The 17717-nt window shown below is 44.2% G+C and overlaps 1 long non-coding RNA gene across 1 annotated transcript; it reads right to left on the reverse strand.

The window, feature by feature from the left end:
* Positions 1-1416: 1416 nt before the first annotated feature.
* Positions 1417-16445, reverse strand: LOC121101208. The gene is made up of 3 exons (XR_005833146.1): positions 16384-16445; positions 11511-11638; positions 1417-1567 (listed from the first exon to the last, which is right to left on the reverse strand). It is a non-coding gene; the product is annotated as an uncharacterized LOC121101208 (long non-coding RNA).
* Between the last annotated feature and the right edge of the window lie 1272 nt (positions 16446-17717).

Here is a 17717-nt window from a genome sequence, read left to right on the forward strand (position 1 = left end):
GAAGCTAACCAGTGCCTCTGGCTAAGCATGTTTTTGGTCAAGCTAATTGCACATTTGGGAAAATCATCAGAGAATGCACATTTCGTAGCTCATATGCCTGCGGAGTGTTTACAGATGGATTTAGTAGCCACAGGTATATTTTCACAGCTTAGTGTGTGAGTAACATCTGGCTAAACTTTCAGTGTCTAACTTTTCTTACGTGAATCCACGGCACTATTATTTTTAGCTGGATGGGAAGCTGTTTTTCATTTGGGGGGGGTATCACAAGACTTTTGGGAATCCGGAGTTGGCGCAGGCTTCTCTCTCCATGCACTCGCTTTACATTTAGCAGCTGAGGTCCTCCCAGGATTCTGTCCCCCTCTCTCTCCTGTATCCATTACCTGCCAGTCAAACTAGACCATTCCATGTGCCAAACACACCTGGGGCTTTCCTGTCTCATGGCTTTCCTTCCCCTCTGACTCCCTCCTTACCCCGAATTAGTCTCAGTCTATCAAATGCACCCAACTTTTAGTACCGTAAAGCTTTTATCACTCCCCAAAGTCATCTAGACAATTAATGCAATTCTGATAAAAATCTTGACAGTGTCTCTTATGGATCTTGATTCTGAAATTTAGATGAAGAATATAAACAGCCAAGACCATTATAAGGAAGAATAAAATGGTAGAACTGCCATGCCAGACATAAAGACATCACATAAAGAGGGAATGTTTGGTTGAGGGATAGATGAACAAACCAATGGAAGAGAAAAGAAAGTCTAGAAACAGACTCATGCTTGTATGGAAACTTAATGTAGGACAGAAATGACACTGCAGACCAAAGGACTTTTTGTTTTAATAAATGATGGAGAGATAATAGGGTACCCACATCGAAAAAATAAAATTAGGTGTCTATCTCACCCTGTACGCAAAATTCCACATCGATTAAGGCATAAACATGAAACGTAAACATTGTAATAAAATCTTACATGTTGTCTTCTAATTCTCAAAACAACCACAAGAAGTAGGTATCAGCAGCCTGCTCTTAGTGAAGAGTAAAGCTCAAATAAATTAATTCACCCATAATCAGAACAGCTAACAAGTGACTGGGTGACAATTCCCAATTGTCTTCCCAAAGCTTAAATTTTGCCACTGTGCCTCTCCCTCTTCTAAATATTCTTTCAATTATTTGATTTTAAAAAGTGGGGATGCCTGGGTGGCTCAGTCAGTTAAGCATCCAACTCTTGATTTCGGCTCAGGTCATGATCTCAGGGTCATGGGATGGAGCCCCGAGTGGGAATCTGTTACTTGGCAGGGAGTCTGCTGGAGATTCTCTCTCTCCTTCTCCCTTTGCCCCTCCTCCCCAAATAAATAAATAAATCTTTTTTTTTAAAAAGTAGATTTGAGTAAACAATATGCTAGCTAGCTACCTACCCACTTTTGTCCTCTGTTTGTATATTTTTTGTCTGTTTATCTCAGTGAAGTCGTAGAGCATATCTTGCTTTGTGGCATTTCCACCAGGGGCCTGACATGGGATCTTAGTAAGAGATCTTTCTGGCATCTTCGTGATCATCAGCATCCAAAAACCAGATCTAAAGAGCAGAAAAAGGAGAACAAAATGGCATTCTGGTCTTTTTTTTTTTTCCTCCATTCCTATTTCTTATTCTATCCCATGACTAATACCTTAGAGAAAGATCTGAAGAAATTATCTTGGAAAATGCTGATCCAGAGAAGTGTCTGTAGCAAAAAATGACCCACACGTCCACACTGACATCGCCAGAGGGGCTATGCTCCTGTGTGTCTGCTCAGCTCTCCCACATCCATCCGCCCACCAGACTTCTATCCAAGTCACGCTATAAAAGGGCTAGCTCACCTCTAACATCTTTTCTTCCTCATATTAATTGAGTTAAGTTTGGGCCGTGGCAATAAAATTCAAATTAACAGTGATTTAAATGAAACAGAAGTTTATTTCTCTCACACGAAGCAGTGCAAACATGAACAATCCAGGAATGATCTATTGACCGTACGTATGGGGGATCCATGGTCCTTCTCCCTTGTCAACCTGCCATCCTCAACATCAGCTTCTACCTCAAAGATGGGCTGCTCCAGTGTCTGCCATCATGTTCATAGACCGACACCAGCACCAAAGCAAAACAAAACCAAACCAAAGGTAGACAACATGCAGCCGTGTGCCCCCTGAATTCCTGAGGTTCTCCTGTAAGGGTAGGGAAATTGATGTTTGGGAAAACAACTAATGCCTCGCCACATATATTTTTGGAATTCACTCAGATTTAGGGGACTATGATTTTTTTGAGTGTGCTGTGGTCATGCTTTCCCTCTCCATCTCTCAGAGGAAAGGTCTCTCTTTGTCTAGCACTTGAAGCACCTTTAATTTAAGGGAAAGACAGACATGGAAAATAGAAATGGCAATACCACGTGGCGAGTGTTATCAACATACAAAGGAAGAAACAGCTCGTTTGGCCTGGGTGACTGTGGGATGGAGTGATCGGAAAGGTGTCACAGAGGAGTAACATCTGCCCGGGGAGCTGACGGCAGTCCTGGTGAAGGGAACAGCTGATCCCAAACTCCTGGAGGCAGGGAAACATGGGGCATGGTTCCTGAAATGCCAGGGGGTGTGTCTGAAGCTGGAAGGAAGGGGCAGAAGGGTAAGGAGGTGAAGAGCAGGAGGTGAGGCTGGAAACGGAGGCTTGGAGTCAGACCGTGGGGCACCATAGACCACAAAGTTTGGACTTCCTCTTTTGTGGGGAGTGAGAGTGGCTATTCCAGGGGAGGGAGTTGGTAGAATGTGAGCTTCTCTTCGAGGCAGAAGGCACAGGACATTATAATTAGGGAGACTGGACACAGAGGAATGGTGTATGGGTGTATGTGTCATTTGCTTTTGTCACCCAGACCCTGGATTCTCTTTCTACAGCTGGGGACTCCTTATGAATCCAAGCCCCACTCCCATTAGAGAAGTTGGAAAATGCTGGATCCTTTCTCATCCTCCCCGCTAATACATGTGGGCACCTGATCTGTGCTCAATCCATTCCACCTGCCTCAGACTTTGACTCAAAAGATAGTAAGAGGGAGGGCAACCAACTGTCCCAGTTTGCTTGGGACTGTTCTGCTTTAAAACTGAAAGTCCTACATCCCAAGACACCTCTCTGTCCTGGTCAAACTGGGATGATTGGTCACTCTAGCAGGAACCACACAGAGAAGATAATAAGGACTTTCAGAGATACACAAGCTACAAAGTCATTGAGAGAGCAAAGCTGAGAATACACAGGGCCTGATCAATGGTAACAGCAGTAGGCTTGGGGGAGGGAGTGCGGGATGGGGGGTGGGGGTGACAGCTTCTGCTTCTAGGTACGAGGAATCAGCCCAACCTAGTGATGCGTGATTGTATGGGGAAAGACGAATGGTGGAGGGTCAAGAGTCAAGCATAGCTGTGAAAGGCTCCATTTAACAGAGAGAAGGTTCATTTACTCTTGGCCATGCTAAACTGAGAGTCTGTGGACAACATCTAAGGGAAGATTTTCATAGGCATTTGTCTAGAATCCTCTGGAGTCCAGTAGATGGAGAAACAGCACATCTAGCACAGTAACTGGTACATAACCTACGAACATTGTGTTGAGTTCTCTTGACTCTTGGGTTCCTCTCATCAGCATAGACAGAACACAATTCTCCGCATGCAATAGACACTCAAGAAGGATGTGGTGATTGATTGAATGATTCATTCCTTAGCTCAGCACAGCAGACATATTGGATTCATTTTTTACTTATTGATTCATTTATTAGTTGTTAAATACAGAAACCTTTTTAGAAGGCATAATGTCTGGGGCACCTGGGTGGCACAGTTGTTAAGCATCTGCCTTCGGCTCAGGGTGTGATCCCAGCATTCTGGGATCGAGTCCCACATCTGGCTCCTCCTCTAGGAGCCTGCTTCTTCCTCTCCCACTCCCCCTGCTTGTGTTCCCTCTCTCGCTGGCTGTCTCTCTCTCTCTGTGTCAAATAAATAAATAAAATCTTAAAAAAAAAAAAAAGAAGGCATAATGGCCTTCTGTTCACCTGGTCCCGCTTTAATTTCTGACTATTAGGATGTTGTGTCCATTACTTGAATCAAGTAAATGTGGGTAGCTTCACAATCTTTTATAAATTCTAATTCACATCAAAATTCCTATATTTTTATATCCTCAAAAATATTACTGTCCCTAAAAACAGAAGAATTATGCTACAAAAAACTACATTGAAATAACAAAATTTTAAAAACTGAGCCAAGAAGAGAAGAAATCAGGGTAAAGAAAGCCAAGTTTTTCATTATTAGTTATTATGATTATGATTATTACCATAGGTAGTTTGGGAGATATTGCTCAGAGGACAACAAAGGTAAGAACAGAATCAGGCATAAGAAACATTTTCTCTTTTTTACACCATTTTTATAAGTAAAGACCAATGGGGAGAAAAACCAGTCAATTATCGATATGGGGAAAAGGCAAATAAAATAAATGGAGGGTTTTTTTTAAAGCAGTATATTTGATAGCTGGTATTTATTACATAGCATGTATTATGTATTATCAGGCACTGTGTTAAACATACAAAACCTCAAACTTGTTTTAAGTTTTAAGTGCTATTATTACACTATTTCTTTATTGCTATAAAATGTCAGTAAATGCAAACATGCAGCAATGACAAATACAATAACAATTAAGGCAAAAAAGGGCAGAAAGAGCAGATGATTTCTAGTAACTTCTAGATTTCTAGTAACTTCCCCCACACCTTGACCCTGGATGATGGTGATGAAGATGATCATAGTGATGGTGGTGATGATGGGGGTGGTGATGATGGTGGTGAAGACTTCAGAAATAAACTTGAGAGGAGAAGCATAAGGGGTAGAACATAGCTCTTAGTCCTATGTCCTTAATACCCTATATTTCTCCTTTTAGAAGTAACCCATATTGGGGCGCCTGAGTGGTTCAGTTGGTTAAGCCTCTGCCTTCGGCTTAGGTCGTGATCCCAGGGCCCTGGGATGGAGCCCTATGTCAGGCTCCCTGCTCAACAAGGAGCCTGCTCCTTCCTCTGCCCCCCCCCCGCCCCACTTGCGCTTTCTCTCTCTCTCTCTCTTTCCAATAAATAAAATCTTAAAAAAAAAAAAAAAAGAAGTAACCCATATAATTGGTAATTTAGAAAATGAGTCCGCCCCCACCTCCCAAGGGGCCCCAAAGGGTAGGAGAGAATGGATGTGTCTTCCTTCTCCCTGCGGGTTTCCTCAAAAAGCAGACCTAGAAATACCCACACTCAGTGCGAAGTTCTCCACTTTCTTTAGGGATAAAGAAACTAACTGAGACCAAAAGACAATGGAGAACTTTGCCAGTGAAAGGTTTTCTTTGTAAATGAAAGGTTTTCTTCCCCCAGCTTTCTGAAGACAGCAGGTGCCTGGCCACCGAATCCCCGGACGCCAAGATGGGGTCGGGGACCAGGCAGAAGCCTTACCCTCCTGTGCACACTCCGGAGGAGTTGCAGGCGCCCCCGCGAGCTGAGAAGGTGCAGGCCGGACTGGTGAAGGGGCCTCGGCCAGGAGAAGGAGACGCACTCCTCTACTGCGGGTCCCTGGTGGGCAAGCATCGCGGCACCTGCGGACCCCGGCATTCAAAGCCGCCCCCCATGCGCCGTGGGCCCTGCAGCGAGGAGCGGCCCCGCGTCGGGCATAACCACTGTGTCTGGGACTTGATGGCTCCGTGTATTCGCACGCGAGAGGAACACAAAAGGATCTAAAATGGGACGTTAGCGTGAAGTAAAAAGAATACTGAGGGATCCGCAGCGGGAAAGGAAAGATGGGGGTAGAAATGGAAGGTAAAGACAACGATGGTGTAAGACAGGGAGAAGCAGCACAAGAACGGGGTTGCACAGGGGGAGCAAATTAAAAGAGGAAAAAGGAAGGGAGACTAAGTCTGGGGTTCAGGAAGGAGGAGAAAGTGGAGAGGATGCCGGACAGATAGGCAGTCTGTCCCTTTGCCCTGTCCCTTGCATCCTGCTCGCCAAACCCTTACTCCGCCTCTTGATTCACAAAGGCGAACGTGCAACATTGAAATGTGGCAGAATGATACTCTAGCAATTTCTTTTTCTTTAAGAATTGCTACTTTTTTCTCTGCAGGCCATCAGAATCCTGTGAACAGAGGTAAATAAAAACCAAGAGGATGTCGGGAACCCCCAAACGCCCCTGAGCATTCCTAGAGGTTTGATGCCGGGAGCTGATTGCCTCACCAATATCGAATGCGGATGCAGGTGCCGCAGGCTAGTCCGGGTTCTCACCGAGCCCGCTGGGATTCGCCAGCACAAGCCCACCTGCTCTCTCCTGCAGAGCAAGTAAAGCCGACGGTCCAGTGATGCTACTGAACCGAGGCACAGAAATCTCTGCGGGCTCCCAATATGCTGATTAAGCGGCGACCACAGTGATGCAAATGTCATTGCTATTTTCAGCACCGTGCTAATGAATTATATTTAACTACATTAAAAAATAATGATTTGGAAAGGCTACAATTATGATATTTAAAATATAAATTGTACCCAATGGATATTAAATGTGGGCTTTGCATTTTCCTGTGCATTAGGAGCCTAACAAATACTCTTTTATCCCCTGGAAGAAAATGGGCAAACAGACTGATCAAATAGCTTCCGCCAAGCAATTAAAACTTTCCATTACCATATGGAAGGATGTATGAATTGTTCCAAAACACTTGTCTCTAATAAGGATGTGTTAACATCTGCCAACAGAGGTACAGGAGTTAAATGAGATGGCAGTGGAGGGATTAAGAAGTAATGGAATAATGTTTTTCCAGGAGGACAGAAAATGTGTCACTTATCCTGGAAAAGAAAGTCATGAATATATATACTGTATGTATGTGTGTGTGTGTGTGTGTGTGTGTGTGTTTATGTGTGTGTGTGTGTGTGTACAATATTCCCCATCTTATCTCAACAAAGGCAGGTTTACTATCAAGGTAATTGTCTTAGCTTGGGTTGCAATAAAATACTACAAATTGGGTGCCTTAAACAACAGGAATTTATTTTCCCCCATTTTGGAGACCGGGAAGTCCAAGATCAAGGTGCTGGCCCATTTGGTTACTGATGAGAGCCTTCCTCCGTGGCTTGTGAACAGCTGCCTTCTCATTCTGTTCTGGAAGGTATGGGGTGGGAGGCAGAGAGAAAGAGATCTTCCTCTTCTTATAAGGTTAACAGTCCTATTGGATTAGGAACTTGACTTCTGATCTCACTTAACATTAATTACCTCCTAAAGGCCCCATCTCTAAATACAGTTACATTGGGGGTTAGGGCTTCAACACATGAATTTCTAGGGGACACAGTTCAGCCTGTGCAATAATGAAGCTTAGACTCCAAAGCTCTTTCTTATATATTTCCTTTTGAAGTCTCTGACCTATATCTGTGTTTGTAATTCTAGGTGTTTTTCCATAAGCATCAGGTCTCACAAATCCCAGAACCACTCTAAAGCTCAGGTCACAAAGTATTTAAGGATGCTCCAGATATATATAAGAAATAAATAAACCATGTACTGGGATTATGTTATCACATGCAATATTCAGATATGCCAAGATACTGGGTGGGGCTTTTCCTGTTATCTTAAAGCTGTTACTAAGCCCCAAAGCTGAGGGGCGCCTGGGTGGTTCAGTTGTTAAGCGTCTGCCTTAGGCTCAGGGCGTGATCCTGGCATTCTGGGATCCAGCCCCACATCAGGCTTGTCCACTGGGAGCCTGCTTCTTCCTCTCCCACTCCCCCTGCTTGTGTTCCCTCTCTCGCTGGCTGTCTCTCTGTCAAATAAATAAATAAAATCTTAAAAAAAAAAAAAAAGCCCCAAAGCTGAGAACCAAGTATTCCACATGCTAACCAAGATGGCAGCAAATCTCCTCAGCAGTGACTAGCCCCTAGGCCAAAGGACAAGCACTGATTCATACACAGCTTCTCCCACCACCACCTCCCCCAGACAGCAAAGAGAGAAGGCAAAGAGTACAGGATCAGGTACACCTCTAAGCTATTTCCTCTCGAAAGGAGAAGGGGCTGTTTTCCCTCTCTAGAACCGAAGGCTACATATTTCATTTCCCAGCTGGATTTTGTGATGGTTAATTTTGTGTCACCATGGCTAGATTGTGGTGCCCAGTTGTTTGGACAAACACCAATCTGGATGCTGCTATGAAGGTTTAGATGTGATTAATATTTAAATCAGTTGACTCTGAGTAAAGCAGACTATCCTCCACAGTGTGGGTGGGCCTCATCTAATCAGTTGAAGGTGTTATAAGTCCAGACTGATGATCCCTGAACAGGAAGGAGTTCTGTCTCCAGACAGCTTTTAGACTCAAGACTACAACATCACCTTTTTCCTGGCTCTCCAACCTACTGGCCTGCCCTACAGATTTCAGACTTGCCTGCCTCTACATAAGCCAATTCCTTAAAATGAATCTCTCTCTCTCTCTCTCTCTCTCTCCATATATTTATATAAAATATATAATTATATTCATAATTATATTCAGATATATTCATAAGAATTATATTTGTGTATGAATATAATTACATATAATATATAATTTTATTCATATATGAATATAATTATATATAATATATCCTATATATAGGGTATATGTATATATATATATACACACACATCCTATTGGCTCCATTTCTCTAGCTGAACTCTAATACAGATATCTGGTCAGCCAGCACAGGTGCTAGGCTGACACCTGAACAGCAGAAAGGAGAAATAGAGGGAGCTGGAGGGGCAGATATGTGGGATTTGGAGGGAACAGTTATTGGGGTACCGTCTATACTTGTACCTTCTGCACATCAGGTGTATATGCTATGAGTTTCTCTTCAGTCAAGCAGGTACTCTAGAAGATACCTGGGCTTCCACCATCTTGCCCAGCCCCACAGAACCTGCCCACAGCTGAGCCTTGGGACACAGCCAGCATAGGGATGCCTGCCGGACAGAGGGCCAGCACCACGAGCTGGGGACAAAGCAGCACCCAACTAAGAAGAAGACATTTCCAGTTAAATAAGGACCAGCGGCCCTTCCTGTCCACCTTCCTGCCATACACCCTGGAGGAGCTAAGGGGAAGTTGTGTGGACCAGCACAACAGCCCGCCCCGCCTCCAGGCAAGCACTGTCCAGCAGAGGTTTGCATCCTGGCGGCCCAGGAGAATCACCTGGAGGTTAGGAAAAATGACCGCCCCAAATCTCTCAGAATGGGAGACATTCAAAAGCTCCCAGTTGCAGCCAGGGCTGAGAACTATCTTTCTTGTTAGTGCCACAGACAAATGAACCCCTACTAAAATAAAGGGAGCGAGGCAGTTTTGAGGTTGGATGTCTTAGAGTGAACAAGAGCATCTGAAATCCCAGAATGAGGCTGTTCTAGTAACTGTAGGGGACGGAGAGTTATGGAATCCAGCTAACATGTCATCACAGGATTCAGTACCCAATGTGTCCCAGTAACCTCTAATGGATGGAAAGTTATGGAATCCACCTAAGATGTTATCACAAGACTCATTACCCAATAGAATACTATCTTTGGGTGGCAGTCATTGATACAAATTAAACTGAGAAGAGAGGTTTCATGTGCACACCCTAATGAGCTGAGGTGTCTATGCAAACAGGTTCCAAAGACATCACTTCATATACTGGCTGGGGCTTCAGGCCATGCCATCCACTTTACAAATGTTCTTCTAGAAATCCAATAGCCTGAGAGCTTGGTTCCCGATAGGCGAGCGGGATTATAAATGCAGAATTACGTTAGTGTTACTCAAGCCAGAAATTCACATTTTCTCCAAAGCCGGTGCCTCCAGCTGGCCCCTGCTCTTCTCTAGACACCCAACAGCTGGTAGCCCAAGAGGCAGAGCAAATTTTGGCTCGCACCCATTCCTTCCATCTCTCCCTCTCCATCTCCTGCCCCAGCTCCTCACATCTTCACACCAGGCAATGAGAGGATGTCCACCATATGGACCTTTCTTTTGTTCCAGTGCTCCCTTGGAAACGTGAAGCGTGGGGTGATGGTCCTTTGTGTTTTGTCATTTTGTTCTGCCAACGACCCCGCCCTCAGATACAGACACAGAGAAGGTTATCAGGGCTGGAGAAAAGGATGGCATGGCATTGCATTTTCTTTCCTCGTTTCACCCTCCCTTTTTACTGACTTTCTGAACGTTGGTCCCTTCATCCATTTCCTTTGTGATTTTTTTTCCAGGCTTGCTGTAGTGGCAGTGAGTGTTGTGATGGCCAGAGGGGAAGTTAGTGAGCCCATCCTTCACCACTAAAATAAATTTAGTGATCGCCTGCCACCGAAAGGCCTTCATGCATAAGCTGGATGTGAATATGCCGTGTGGGTGTGTATGTGTGTGCACGCACATGCGTGTTTTGTACTGCTGCACCTTGATGGAGAAAAGAGCCCCTCAAGGCAGAAGCTGTGTACATGAGTCTGCATTGCAAACAGGATAATATTTAATATTATATAAATGATAGCATGATCCCTTAGGAAGCATTGTTACTTTTTGAAATAATATGTGCTAATTATTAATATGTGTAAAGCAAGCAGTAATATTTGGCAACATTTTATTACTTATTTAATACAATGTGCTGGAGACTATAAAGTGCCCTACACACACTAATAGATTTCCTTTTCACAGGAAAAAAAATCCCTTGAGGGAAGAGATCATCTTTCCGTTTTACAGATAAGAAACTAAGACCCAGGAGAGATGAGTAACTTGTAAAGAAAAGGTGGAGAAAAAAGAGAAGACACAGATGAAAACCCATCTGCTTCTATGAACCAGGGTGAGAGTCACCAACGCCTTCATACGAAATAAAGACCCATTGGCTATTGGGAGTGTATCTTCAGATGGATTTTGGAGAAGGTGGCTGCAGGAAAATCAAAGATAAACCTAGCTAACATATTCTCCTGTTAGTGTTAGGGCCACATTTGCCCGGAGCAAAGTGCAATCTCGAGGAAATATCCCGGGCAAGATTCATAGAATTTGTCTCTGCCCAGAAATTTAGGAATAATTTCATTAGCCTTCTGACCCTCAGAGCCACACACTGTAATGGGCAGTCCGCTGTTCTAAAGCCCGGCGATGCCATTGCCCAGCTTCTTTCGTTGATCAATTCTGATATTTATCAGCACTCACGATTCAGCAATTTTTATGTCTTCACCTGTTTTTTCACCTGTTCAGTGTGCACTGAGAACAGTAGGTCACCACCTTCTTTTTTATAATTATTTTTCATAGATTTGATGGCAGCCACAAAACCTCTCTTCACTCATGAATAATCTGGGTTCTCTTAGTTTTGATTTTAAGCCTTAACATTTTGATGAAGATTAAGCAAGATTTTGATTAAGTCTGTGGCTCTGTTCCCTGAGTCTCCTCCAAGCTTTTTCACATCACTGCAAAAGTTGTGGAAGCCAGAGCAAGACAGAAAGTTCCAGGCCCCACCTCTGCCCGCGCGGCTGGATGCTCGCTGCTCAGGTAGGTGCTATCGGGTTTCTTCACTTACCCTGAGCCTTCCCTTGCTGAATCAGGACAGCTTCGGACACCACCAGCATGTCACCTAGAGCCATGTCAAGGTCCTTTCTTCCCCACGTCCTCATCAAATTACAGTCTCGAAGCACTTGCTGTCAGAAACTGAAAGGGATATGATGATTAAGACTATGGTTAAAAACCCTACAGTGTTAGGGCAAATAAAATCAGCCTTCTCAACTCTAATTCGAGGGGTCACATGGTGAGTGTTCCAAATATGTTTGATTGAATAAACTAACAAATGAGCTCATTTAACTTTGCGAGAATAACTTATTTGCACGCTCGTTTTGTACTAACTCCACCATGCATTTCTGACCTGCAAGGGTGGGGGGTAACCTGGAAGAATCCTGTAGGGACCATTGGGTTGTGTGTAGTGACTCTGCAATTCAAGGTTCTTATCTTAAACATATTTTAACTGGGGACAGCCTTTCTGCAGAGCTGTCTTTTTTTTTTTTTTTTAATTTTATTTATTTATTTGACAGAGATAGAGACAGCCAGCGAGAGAGGGAACACAAGCAGGGGGAGTGGGAGAGGAAGAAGCAGGCTCACAGCAGAGGAGCCTGATGTGGGGCTCGATCCCAGAACACCGGGATCACGCCCTGAGCCGAAGGCAGACGCTTAACCACTGTGCCACCCAGGCGCCCCTGCAGAGGTGTCTTAAAACCAAAAAATTTGTCCGGTATTTCTGAAATAATTAAACAGTGCACATGCAAATTGGAGGGCATACAGGAGTTATTTAAGAAGAGGGGCACCTGAGTGGCTCAGTTGGTTAAGGGTCTGACTCTTGATTTCAGCTGAGGTCATGACCTGGATCAGGCTCTGTGCTGGGCGTGGAGCCTGCTTGAGATTCTCTCTCTCCTTCTGCCTCTGCCCCTCCCCCACTCGTGTGCATGTGCTCTCGCTCTGTCACTCTCTTGCTCTCTGAAAGAAAGAAAGAAAGAAAGAAAGAAAGAAAGAAAGAAAGAAAGAAAGAAAAAGAGCCCAAGCCTGCCCTAACATCGGAGTGAGTTACCATCCTCTTCCTCAGTTCTTGGATGTTCTTACCAGCAAACTGCATACAGATAAGGACTCTGGAGTCAAAGACTCTGGGTTTAAATTCATGTGTAGACTTCGGAGAAGCTTTTTTGTCACTCCAAGTTTCAGTGTTCTCCTCTTAAGGTGGACAGACTATTAGCACCTTCTTCACAGAAGGGTTGTCGTGAAGGTCAAATATACAATTAAAGCACTTAGAATATTATTTTTTAAATTTTTATTACTATTATTATCCACTGGCTTAACAAAGGGCAGTCTAAGGTAAAGAAACTAAAAGTATTCAAGAATAAGAAAGCCAGGGAGGGGATGAGGTGCCCTGTTGGTTACCAGGACGCCATCACTACCTCACATTTGGAAGACACATTTGGAAGACACACTTCAGGTAAAATGCATTGTAGGGGAAAAATGTGAAAACTTTTAAGCAGACCAGAAAGATGGCTGGGTATCTTCAATAGAAAACTCAGTGTTGTCTAAGGCACTTTCTGGGTTATCTGATTTCATGGGATCTCTGCACTTTTCATTGTTTTCGAACTATTTTACAATGCTATAAGTTGTAGAAGAGTTCACCAATATTTCTCGTCCATAGACACATGCAAATGAGTTTTGATCCCCATGAAATTGCAGCTGATTCCCTGTCCTTCCCTCCCCCCCCACAAGCCACTTTTGCACCTCTTTATAAATCCATTTTGCATGATTTTCTGTCTAAATACATATGGTTCTAAAAATTCATCTTTGAACCAGTTGTGACATCTTACTGGTTTCCTCATTAATTAATGAATTAAATAAAATCTCTGGTGTGTGGTTTTTTACATTCGTATGAGAGTCATGGCTAGACCCTATTTCAAACATTATCCATATAATAATTTATGCCCAAGATGCATTCATCCATTTGTTCATTTACCCATCACAGTGACTGAGCACGAAAAATAAGGAACTATGTTGGAATGCATGTGCGATACAAAGACGAATACGCATGGTCTTGCTCTCCAGATGCTCGCAAAGAATTAGGAAAGAATTCTAATTCTAGACAACCGACAAGCACCTTGCAAAAAGAGAATGGGGACAGGGAGATATTACGTCTGCAGAGGAAGACAGAAGGACCCATGGAAGCATTTGCGGCGATTGGTGCCTTGGAGGATTCCAGGTTTCAAGGATATGGGGAAGATATTGCAGGCAAGTACCTGGTTCCACCTGGCCAAACCTAAATGTATAAAGTAGAGGGGTAGGAGACAGAGCCAGAGAGTTGAGTCACGTAGAGTCATGGAGAACCTTGGATACTGTGCTGACGGCAGAAGGGACCCACTGAAGTTTCCCTAGCAGGGGAGCATCCTGGAACCCTAGAATGACACCACCCCCCTAGACAGAGGGTAGTTCAGAGAAGAAGACCCTTGACTCCAGGGAGAACAGTTAGGGTCAACTGCGATATCCAGGAAAAGTTGGTGATGAGGCCCTGGACCAGGGCGACCATACAGGGCATGGGAAGAAAGAGACCCAGGTGGGTACTGTCTGACCGCCACCCTGACCATCCTGGCATTCCACACCGCAACAGCAAACACCGTGAAATTTCTGCAAGTCATTTTCTCTCTCCACCGGTGGCTTTCCAACACCAGCAAAGCTGTGCTCTTTATGATTCACTCTATTTCCATGCCCACCCTTCAGCCACTGCCGTCTGGCCTCCCTGTCCAAAGGGCAAGATCTCCACCTTTCCTGTGCTCCTGCCTGCGGGACCTAACACCCACTGCTTCTCAGTAAACGCTTTTAAACGACATTGAACTCTCTGCTCCAGTGCATCCGTAAAGTGCTCGCACTTGACCTGCAGAGGCGTCACATCCCGGGTCAGCAGAATGCTCTCCTGGGCTGTTAATGCCTGATCAACACCCTTAATCACGAAAATAAGCTTCCGGTCCATGGTATTTTACAGGTACAGGTGCAGAGATTTCCAGGCCCGCCGAGTGCACTCGGGCACCATGGCAACCGGCGTGTCAGCCGGCGCGGACCCTCCGCAGCGTGGGAACAGTCAGCTCTCCATCCATTTCAGCGGACAACAAAAACGAGAGACGTTTTGTCCTGCCTCTGCCTCGTCCTCTCAGAAAACGTTTGGCAGGTCCCAGGGTAGTAACGAGGCCGGTCTTTATGCTTGGGGAAGGTTAGGGTGGAAATGACAGCCCACGCTGGCTGGAATGCTTTTAGTCCATCTGCAAAGGTTCCCTTCTGCTGGCGCTCTCCGCAGGGGCTGGCGGGGCGCGTGTGCTGGCTGTTGTCACACATATGTTACTTTAACTTGATTTAAAATCGTCTGCCAAAGACTTTGCCCCAGCTCTGCAGCCCCACATTTCACGGGCTTACTAAGTAATGTGCATTTCGTGCTTACTGTTGTAGCCCTTTGCAAGAAATGCCTAAGGTACCAAGAAGTTATTGCTTTCAGGGGTGTTCTACAAGAGATGGAAACTCAGGGAAAACTATCTGAAGCAAACCTGGGCCTGTAAAGTCTTATATATGATAATATGGTTCTATTCTATATAATAATACAGTTCTATTCTCTAATCTCTGTCTTGTCTCTCTGTCCCTGTCTCTCTCTCTCTCTCTCTCTCTCTGTGTGTGTGTCTCTTTCTCCCCAGCACTTGGCCTGAGTCCCTCCTATTCCTTATGGTATATACAAGGGCAGCCTTAGGCAGGTGCAGGCTGACAGCCCCAGATCGGCAAAGCCATGGCAAAAAGAGAGCATCTTTCTGCCAGTGTGTGCATAGAAAATCCCAGCAGAGGGCTCTGATTGGCCTGTCCAGGGTCACATGTCTGTCTTCAGTGGGAACTAGGAGGGACCAAGCAAGTCAGTTGCCTACCACTCCGGCCAGAAGAATGGGTGCTATGATTAGCAGACCCAAAAAGACCAGAAGGCAAGCTATTACAAGAAGAAGGGAGGAGATGGTGGCCACATCCAAACAGCACGCCAAGCCAAAAAACGTGTGAAAAGAAAAAAATTCTCAACTGACTTGCACTTCAGGCTTCGCAGAATTTCCCACTTTCAAGTACAATGGCTGTAACAGTGGGGGGTTGCCCAAGTCTAGAGGGTGCCATTAATACTTTATGATCGATAAGGGCCTGCCAACGATGCCTTTCCCAAGAATACTGTCCGAATTCCCCCCTGGCGGTGCGCAACCTCGGGGCTCTGCTGGTCCCTCCTAGAGGAAGAAGAAAAGAAGTGGTGTCGGGGACTGAGATCAGACAGCCACAGACCAATTTTCAGCATAACTGGAGATCTGAGAGAAGCCAAAGTTCTGGAAGATGGGAGGTCACCAGGGTGTTCGCAGGTCATACAGGCAGGGAGCAACAGCAGCAGGAGAATCGATCATGAAAGGCAGGCAGCCTGGCTGAGACAGGTACTGTTTGCCCCCTGGCTCCCTCTCGATTTCCAGAAGGCCATGAACATTCTGCATTTACAGGAGGTGACTCCACCTAGAGGAATCGTGCCTCCAGGGGGGCTGAAGTCAGGAGTAGAGGAGGAGAAGCAGGTGTTCTTGTTCGCACCAATATGGCTCCCCAGCGGAGGGCACTGCTCCCCAGCCGAGGGCACGGCCCTCCGAGAGCCACACGTCATTATTATGTTTGGATTTATACAATCAATATCCATTTCAATTTGCTCACATGTATTTCCTTTTCTCTTTATTTTTTGTGCATTTGTATGCTTTCATCTGAAATCATTTTACTCCTGTCTGAAAACCCACCTTTAGACTCCTGTCTGAAGAACCCTTGTAGAATCTTCTACTGTCCTCCTACTGGTGACAAATTATCTTAGTTTTTGCCTGTTAAAAAATATTTACCTTGTCTTCATTTTTAAAAGACATTTTATTGAGGGACATCTGGGTAGTTCAGTTGGTTAAGCCTCCAACTCTTGATCTTAGCTCAGGGTCGTGAGTTCAAGCCCCACATTGGGCTCCACTGGAGCCTACCTTAAAAAAAAAAAAGATATTTTGCTGAATATAGAATTCTAGGTTGACAATCATTTCCTTTCATCATTGCAAGTTCCATTCCACTGTCTTATGGCTTCATTGTTTCTGTCCAGAAGGTACAGGCAATGTGTCCTTTTTTGCCTCTGGCTATTTGTAAAATTATCTCTTTGTCTTTCATTTCAGTGCTTTGAGTCCAGTACACAACAGTGCGGGTTTTTTATTCATCCTCTGAGGTTCACAGCCCTTTCTGAATTAGTATTATCTTTCATCAATTTTGGAAAATTCTTGGCCAATTTTTCTTCCTATTGGCTTCCACCACATTCCCTCTCTTCTCTTTCTGGGATTCCAGTTTCACTTAGATTAGACCTGGTCACCACACCCCACAGATTTCTTACACTCTTTTCTATCTTTTGGTTCCTTTCAGTGTTTTAGTCTGAATATTTTCTTCCAATCTTTCTTGCAGTTCACGAAGAAGCTCTTAAGCAATGTCTAATTTCCTGCTAAACCCATCCATTGCTCTCTCCTTTTCATGATAAAAATATACATAACATGAAATTCACCATTTTAAAACCATTTTTAAGTGTGCAATCCATTATTCTTTTAGTTGTATTTTTCAATTCTATGATTTCCACTTTTATGTTTAAAATAATTTTAAATTCTCTTCCTCAATCTTCCTTGAAGTATATTAAGCATAGTTATTCTAAAGCCCATAATACCTTCACTAGCTGGGACCACCATAGATCTATTCTATTTTGTCTCTTGTTTCTCTGGGGTTTTTGGTCAGTTCTTGTCTCCTTGAATGTAAAATTATCTATTTGTTTCATACTGAGAATATATATTAAACATTGTGGAGGAATCGGAGGCTCTGTTTGATATTATCTTCCTGCAAAGATTTACCTAACGTCAGACCAAGAAGTCTGACATTACCAAGCATTAGTGAAGATATGAAGCAATAGAAAGCCATACATTTGCAAAATAATTTCGCATTATCTAGACAAGTTTAATTTTGACTTTTTGTAATAATCCATTTTAAAATGGGAAATGAGACCCACAGAGTTCAAATAACTTGCTCAAGATTACATTGCTTTTGAGGTCAGGACCCAGAAACACCCCTTGACCTATTTGATGCCAGGGTTCATGTACTTTCCCTTATACACCTGTCTCTGATGTTCAACTGTAAACAATTCCGCTTAAAGAACATCATG

This window comes from Ursus maritimus, unplaced genomic scaffold, assembly GCF_017311325.1.
Source record: "Ursus maritimus isolate PB19 unplaced genomic scaffold, ASM1731132v1 scaffold_10, whole genome shotgun sequence".
NCBI lineage: Eukaryota > Metazoa > Chordata > Mammalia > Carnivora > Ursidae > Ursus > Ursus maritimus.